We start from the raw sequence: 8,271 nt of genomic DNA, 5'->3' as shown, positions 1-8,271 counted from the left end.
TCTTCAGGCAGTTCCTTTGACCTCATGATTCTCATTTGCTCTGACATGCACTGTGAGCTGTAAGGTCTTATATAGACAGGTGTGTGGCTTTCCTAATCAAGTCCAATCAGTATAATCAAACACAGCTGGACTCAAATGAAGGTGTAGAACCATCTCAAGGATGATCAGAAGAAATAGACAGCACCTGAGTTAAATATGAGTGTAAAGGGCAAAGGGTCTGAATACTTATGACCATGTGATATTTCAGTTTTTCTTTTTTAATAAATTTGCAAAAATTTCTACATTTCTGTTTTTTTCTGTCAAGATGGGGTGCTGAGTGTACATTACTGAGAAATAAAATGAACTTTTTTGATTTTTGGAAAATGGCTGCAATGAAACAAAGAGTGAAAAATTTAAAGGGGTCTGAATACTTTCCGTACCCACTGTATATATCATATCATGTCCAGGCACATTGTTTGAGCAGAAGCAGAATAAGAACAAGCAGGGTCTTTTTGAATGAGGCAGGGTGTTGAGGGAAAGCATTACAAAATCTGAATGTGAAATCAAAAGTCATGCTCTCAAATTGAAAGATCACGCTCTCAAATAAAGATAATAATCCCACAAACAATGGAAAACCAAAAAAGAACAGGTTGAGCCATGCCGAGCTATACCATGCAGTGGAAACACAGCTTTAGAGGGTTGGAAGGCCTGATCACCATTGTTGGCACTCGCAATGCTAAAAAAAATAAATAAATAAAGCTCAGCACAGGAGTAGGACTACTAGGACTCTGCAGATAATATCAGTGAACGTTTTTAAATTGAGTTATTACATACGGACGTTCAGCCCAGGATCTCACACATGACAATGGAGGAGCTACTCACAAGTGTGAACCCATTTTAAGAAATGAGGCTTGAAGAAGCTTGAGGATCTTGGAAAACAAAAAAATAAGTGTTATTATATAAGAACAATTTTCAGTTTGATTGATCTGTTAATGCACGTCTTACATAATTTCCTATTAGTACAAAATGGTAAAGTACATTGATTTCTTGTATATTATTTGCAAAAACAATATACTGCTGGATATATGCTATATGGGATTTTGTACCATTGTCGATGTTGGAGTTTAGAAAATCCAATAAACCTATGTCTGGCAGATAAAAACATTTTTGGTAAGGACTGGTTAAATGTAGTTATTCTTTAATAACAGATCTTTGTCACCAAGATTTGTACTGAACAGGACATTTAACAATGTAAAAACCAACTTGTCACTACTCTCTGATCTGACAGACTGAATTCTAAATTAGTTAAAATATATCTTTGGTATTTCTGTACTGACATTTCTTGTCATTTAGTGACCACATATATGCTGCTACTTATATATCCGTGTTAAGCTAATATCAGTCAATATATCTTGTACATACTGTAAACTATTAGTATGTAGTCAGGACATGGAACACAACTAATATGTCCACATACACACTTTTCATTGAAAGCAAGAAATTGATGCCTTTTTGCTTTAAGTGAAATCTGGACAAAGGGAGGAACACACGTATTTTTTAGCACAAGAGCCAACAGAGGGTGTCAGCCTCCATAGCTTCTCTTCCACGCTTGGAAAGGGAGGGGTGTGCAGTGTGCGGAAAAATCTGATTTTTTCCCTCCTTAAATCTTTATTGCAAAAAGAGGAATAAGGTGTACATGGGACACAAAGAAGTATACAGAACAGTATACAAATATTTAAGAAGACACTAATAATAAAAATGTTAGCAATAGTCTATGTTATATAAAGATATTAAGAGGACCATATGTTGACAGTTTTCACAGCCTTTTTGTTGTTGGATTTAGAAATTAAATTGATATAATGTACAATCTCATGGAGAAAAAAGTACAAGGTTAGGTTTTTTACTGCTGAATTTACAATTGCCATAAGAATTAATACATTTATACACTTATTTCGTCCAAGTAGCAAGTGTGAGCAACCCTCACCACAAGATGCCACTAAAACTTTCACACAAAACATTTCAATCCTATGAATGTAAATCAAGTTCAAAATTCTGTCTCAAAGAATCTGGCACTGTGAGACTACAAAGAATGTAGTTACACTTCAAAAGATATATTACAACACAAATCACAAAACTACTACTGGAATGTACAGAATACCACAGATTGATATCTAAGAATGGTCAGAAGTGGATCTGATTACCTGCCCTGCTGCCTCGCTGATCTGTGTTTCCAATTTAAAGGAAATCCTCCCACTGTCAGATTTCTAGATATAAAATTTCACAACAATCTGCTGATGCCTCAAACTGTATCTGTACGGTATACAGTATGTAGGCTGATTTATACAACATAGAAGTTATTTGAAAGACTCTGGCCCCTCAGCAGGTAGATGGGGGAAAATAGGGACCTTGTTTAACCACAGTGACACACACTACAGGAAACAGGATATAAGCTTAAGACACAAGAGTAGGGCTATGCAACAAGACAAACTCATTCCTCCATCCATTCTGTAGTTATACATGCTGGTTCATATTCAGTTTTCAGCATGCATGTGACTAAATGTTTTATAGAACATTCTATGAAAAAATAACATGCAAACAGAAAATGCATAAAGGCACAAAGTGTAAACAAGACAACAGATATAATATTTAGGATTACAAAAGCAATAGATATATTTGCATGCATAACATTTACTGACTTGGACAATGTCAAATGGAATCTCATGGCTCAAAATGGGAGTGTGGTGTGTGCTGTTAGGTCACAAATCAACCTTGAATACTGTGTTAAGTGATTCCTTTTGTCAGGACAGGAACACATTCTTCTGCAGATACATTCATTATTTTAAATGTTTTGTCACATTATGGCAAAAAAACATCAAAATACCTGTACCTTCTTTAACTATGTGGCCTCTGTATTGTATCAGAGGAAATGTACCTGTGCCCAAGTATGGACATTAGGAGTGTAGATGTGGCAAATACAGATGTTTGCATGTTCTAACCATATATGTGCATGTAGAAAGCTAAGTAATTTTAGATACCATGTGTTATTTACCTGTTGATTTTTAATATTTTATATGAACTGTGGGGTTTACTGAAAAGACATGTTTCTATGAAAAACAGTACTGAACATTGTTGACAGTTCCACCCCGTGCAGCAGAGCTGGAACATTCCATTAATTGGGTCTTGGGATTCAGTGAAATGTTTGTTTGCCTGATTTAATTTTTCTTGGCCAGACTTTGGATTCTGCAGTTGTTTCTATATTAAACATTTTGTATGAAGCAAAGTTCCTTGAAATAAAAAATAATAAAATGAAACTGCCTCTGATTAGATGAATGATTTGACTTTTGGGATGCAGGTGTATGAAGAGGATGTTCACTGTCTGAGTCTTGTTCAAATCATAAAATATGTGTTGGTAAGCTCCATAAAAAGCTAGTAGATAGACCATCGTAGGGTAAGATTATTTTGTCAAACTAATATGATCAATTTATTTCTCTATATCTTTGCTGTTTTTGTATGCCACAGAGGAAGCGAAACAAGCTCTAAACACAACACTAGAAAGTTGTTATAGTTAGCATGCATGTTGTTAATTAACTGTAGTCTATACATTCAGCAGACATAAAGCCAGATAAGCATTCAGTTGGAGTCAGAGCCTCCACTTTTTTCTTTTTTTTATGCCAGGTAATACAAAGTTCAGTCTCTCGACCTATTTATTAAACAAAAACTAACTTTTCATTCCAGGATTTTCAGAGTGCCTCCCTCCTTTGGGGCCCTGGTTAATCAGTCCCAATCTTTGTAGGATTTTTGGATAATTTTAGTAGTATTACTATAGAATAGTGAGCTTAGCTTAGCGATGGGTCAATTGATGGATTTTAGAATGCATGGTTTTAGGGCCGCTGAAGGCATAATTCGGAATTTCCAAACTGAATATGCTTTGTACATGACCCATATCAAATTCAGAATATTGTCATATTGGCCTGACTATCTGGATTAGTAAAATGGAAAAATAGTTTATGTTAATTTTTCTCATTGGCCATTTTCTCATTTTTATTTTCTTTGGGTCACATTATCCTCCACAGTAAGCACAAGGGTAAAAACGTGTTCATTTAGGTGAGGCACTTCCTGGCTGATAGTGTGTACACTGGCAAGCCAAAATGATTGCTGTTAAAACGGTCTATAGGCCTATAGGTGTGCCAAGTGACAGATGATACCACCAGAAACAAAAATGAATCCTGAATAAAATCGTATGGGGAAAACACTTTGTAAACTTTATTTTGGGTCATCAAACCTTTTCAGGTAATTCTATACATGCAGTTTTCATGTCCCGGTGACCAGTGAAAGTGCAGTTATGGCTCTCTCCTCATTCATGAGGCCCCAGGGTCCTATCTAAATAGGACCCTGGGGCCTCATTTTATGGAGGGACTATTGGGTCATATTTAAAAGGTTAAGTCTAAAACTTAAAGTCTAAATCAATAACTAAAAGTTGAAGTCGAAAATGAATTTGGTATTAAAGATTGGGCATTTGGTATTTAGGATAGGGTATTTTGTATTTAGGATTGGTATTTATTCATTTAGCCATTTAGGAATATTAGTTGAATATTTTCAACTGAAGCGAAGAAGTCGCATGACACTGAGTCGCAATGGCCTATCAGTGTTGAGATTGTCCGTACGTCAGCGACGGCTTCAGAGCGATGTGTGGAGAGGGCCGGGCAGAGCAGGGGATTGAAAATCTGCTGGCCGGCTGAGAGCTGCTAAATTTAGGGGAGAGGAGCAGGGAGCAGCGCTGAAACCATTGGACAAATAAACACCCGTAGTCGGTCGGATTCTGCTCTGACAACTATGCCGTTTACTCACGGGAGGAGCTCGGAGTTAACTGCTTTTATTAAATTAGCTTTTTACTTTAGTTTTTGGGATTTCAACGTTGATTTATCTTCACTGGAGCTTCTCAGCAGCTAGCTTCCGTGCACATCCGGTTCCACTGTTGTTGTTAGCGTTGTTAGCTCTGTCGGACTACAGCTTCATATTTATATAAAAAACGGACAAAATTGGACTTTACTTGGAGAAAAGAAAGCGAGGAGGTTGAACTACCCGGTGAGTTCAGAAAACATGTGTCTGTAACTTTATTCCAGTTACTGTGACCAAGTTACGATAGCATAGCCCTGATCAGTCCAAACTCCATTCAGAAAACAAACATTTTAGAAGTTGTTGTCCTGCTGTCTTGCTGACAGACCTGACAAAGCATCAGTTCATATGTTTAACAAATCTGCATCATGTTGTAGTTATTTCGGCATTAGTTTAATCCGTTTATTGTTATTTAATCACCACAAAATATTTACTTTGGGTTCATACAGTTGTTGTAATGGCGAGTTGTGTTTATTCACGTTATCGCGTTAAAATCGCCTTCTTGTGTGTGAACACTTGTAGCGAATGTACTCACGCGAAGAAAGCATTGCGAGGCGAAAATTCGCATTTGGTCTTAATGCCGCATAAGTATGTATGTATGTATGCACAAGGTGAGTATGTATGTATCCGCAAGGTTAGTATGTATATATGCGCAAGTTTCAGTATATATATGTGTGAGGTTAAGTATGTATGTATGCACAAGGTGAGTATGTATGTATATACATACTCACCTTGTGCATACTGAGTATGTATATATTCACTGAAAAAAAAGTCTATTGAAGTTACATAAAAATAATAGGTACATCGGTTGCACATATTATATTTATTTTTAGTCAAAATGATTTTCAGATTTCAGTTATGTATACTGAATTCTTATATGTAAATCCAACATGATTTGATTATGTTCATTCAAAGTTATTTGCTAATGTTAAATATATTAAATTATTCTGTAAAGACCAAACATCATTTGTTTATGTTAATTTAACGTTTCCCTTTAATGTTAGTGTATTCAATTATCACTTACAAAAGCAACTCAGATTTTTATACAACTAAAATACTAGCAGTGGATGTTGAGCAAGAACATGGTAAGAAACACCTGCACAAGACTATGGGAAAAGGGAAGAAGTCAAGTTAATAACATGCATTTATGGGATGAGGTTGCAGAGAGAAAGAGGATAGAAGAGCTCATTGCATCATGGGAAATCAGCAGCATAACTAAGGGAAGCAGCAGTTCATCCATTTTGCTGGCTACCCCCCAGGTATGTGTACCTGTATCTCAACCACCTCCAACATGTACATAATGATGATTTTACTCCTGCATCCTTTGCACTCTGCTCATTGAACTAGTCTCAATCGGTCTATTGTTTTTGTTTAGAGTGTGTGTGTGTGTGTCTTCTCTATACTGTAGCCTGTCTGATTTGCTTATTGTATAAGCAAGCACATTGTGAGCAATGTATAATCCAGAGTCAAATTCCTCTTGTGTACACATACTGGGCAAATAAAGCTGACTCTGATAAAGGGAAATATTTCTGGTGCTTCTTTTGTTTTAATCTAGATTATTGTGGTTTACAGCTCAGGGAAGTCAAAAATCCATATCTCAATGTTAGAATAAAGAATATATAATAAAGAAATGTTGACCTGAGAACAGCCTTTAATCTCTCCGTCTGGTTCAGTACACAAACACAACAATGGGCTAGACTTCTGAATGACCCCCTCCACAAGGAGATTAAACCACAGAAGGTCACTGCTGAAAGGGCTGGCTGATGAGAATGTTGTATCAAATCATATTAATGGAAAGTTGACTGGAAGGTTAAAGTGTGGTAGGAAAAGGTGCACAAGCAGCAGGGATGACCGCAGCCTTGAGAGGAAAGCTGAAGAACTTGGGGGAGCTTCACAAGGAGTGGACTGAGGCTGGAGTCGGTGCATCAAGAGCCACCATGCACAGACGTGTCCAGGAAATGAGCTCCGAGTGTCACATTCCTAGTGTCAAGCCATTCCTGAACCAGAGACAACGTCACAAGTGTCTTACTTGGGCTAAGGGGAAACAGAACTGGACCGTATGACAAAACCAAAGTGACAACATTGATGATTTTGACCAAAGTGCTTAAAAGAAACCATTTGCGATTCTTTTTATTGAAGTTTTGCTGAAGTTCAATATTCACTGCCAGTCTGACTAAAGCCACGGCAAGCAGCACAAAGCAGATGAACCAGATAGGAAGTCAGACACAGAACGGCATAGAGAATCATGTGGATTTTCAAAATAAAACACCCGTTGCAGACTCCCGATCCCACAATTAAAACAGACCAAAAAAAGACGCAATTTAACTACATAGCCTACAGTAGAGGCACAAAGGACAATTGAACAAATAAGCAAAATCTGAATAGCTCAGCAAAATCAGACGGAAATGCTCCATGTAGGATATGTAGCCCGCACAAAGCAGAGCTGAAGGGGCTCACAAAGAGTTGTTATCCGTAGTTAAAGCACACAATATGAGAAATTAACAACACGTTAACAACGTGTAGGCTAAACGCTCCACTGCTGAAACACTTAAAGCCCGTGTCCACCAAAGCGTTAATTCCAATGGGAGCGCCGCGTTTTTACAAGCTGATAGAAACGCCAGCAGTGTGACGAGGCGCTGAGCGTTCGTCACTGTCACTTTTTACTCAGCTGTCCAATCACAACGGTTACTATGCTGGAATAGGGCTTCGTCCAACCTCAGCTATTGGACCAAACGGTGGCACTCGCCGAGATGTTTCCACGCCCACAAACTCTCATGAACTCACATACGGCGAGTCCGTCCTTTCTCCCTACCTGCTTCAGCCTTCTCTGTGACTGACTGTGAGTTGTCAGGAAAGAAATAAAATAAATAATTAAAGCTGCAAGCAGCGTTGGGCGGGCCCTCGCACTTGTAGCGCGTCCGCGCGTGAACCGGCCGAGTTGCATATTCTGGAGCACTGCCGGTGCGGCTGTGAATTTCCTACGCGGTTCCGACGCCGCATGAAGGTGCTATATGTCACTTCCTGTGTCCCCTATGTGGAGCTACATAGCACTTGCCGCTATGAACATAAATCGGTATTGGTGTGTAGATGTCTGCGGGGTGGGAGAGTTATCAAGCACGTAAAGTTTGTTTCAGATGTGAGCATGTACACTGAACAATAATGTACCCAAACAATAAAATAAATTCCTTTTATATTTCCCTGCCTTGTTGTTTATGTGTAGATACAGAGGAAGAATGTGAGAACAGCACACATTTCATCGTTACTGTGTGTTAGAGCATGGGAGAACAGTGGATACTTTTAATACAGCCCACACCCCTAATACTGTGTAACTATAACAAGTAGAGAACAGAAGAAAAAGATGTTCTTTCTTTACAACTGTCTGCATAGCTTATTCAT

Source organism: Micropterus dolomieu, linkage group LG21 (genome assembly GCF_021292245.1).
Source record: "Micropterus dolomieu isolate WLL.071019.BEF.003 ecotype Adirondacks linkage group LG21, ASM2129224v1, whole genome shotgun sequence".
Classification (NCBI taxonomy): Eukaryota; Metazoa; Chordata; class Actinopteri; order Centrarchiformes; family Centrarchidae; genus Micropterus; species Micropterus dolomieu.
This window is presented reverse-complemented; position numbering follows the sequence as displayed.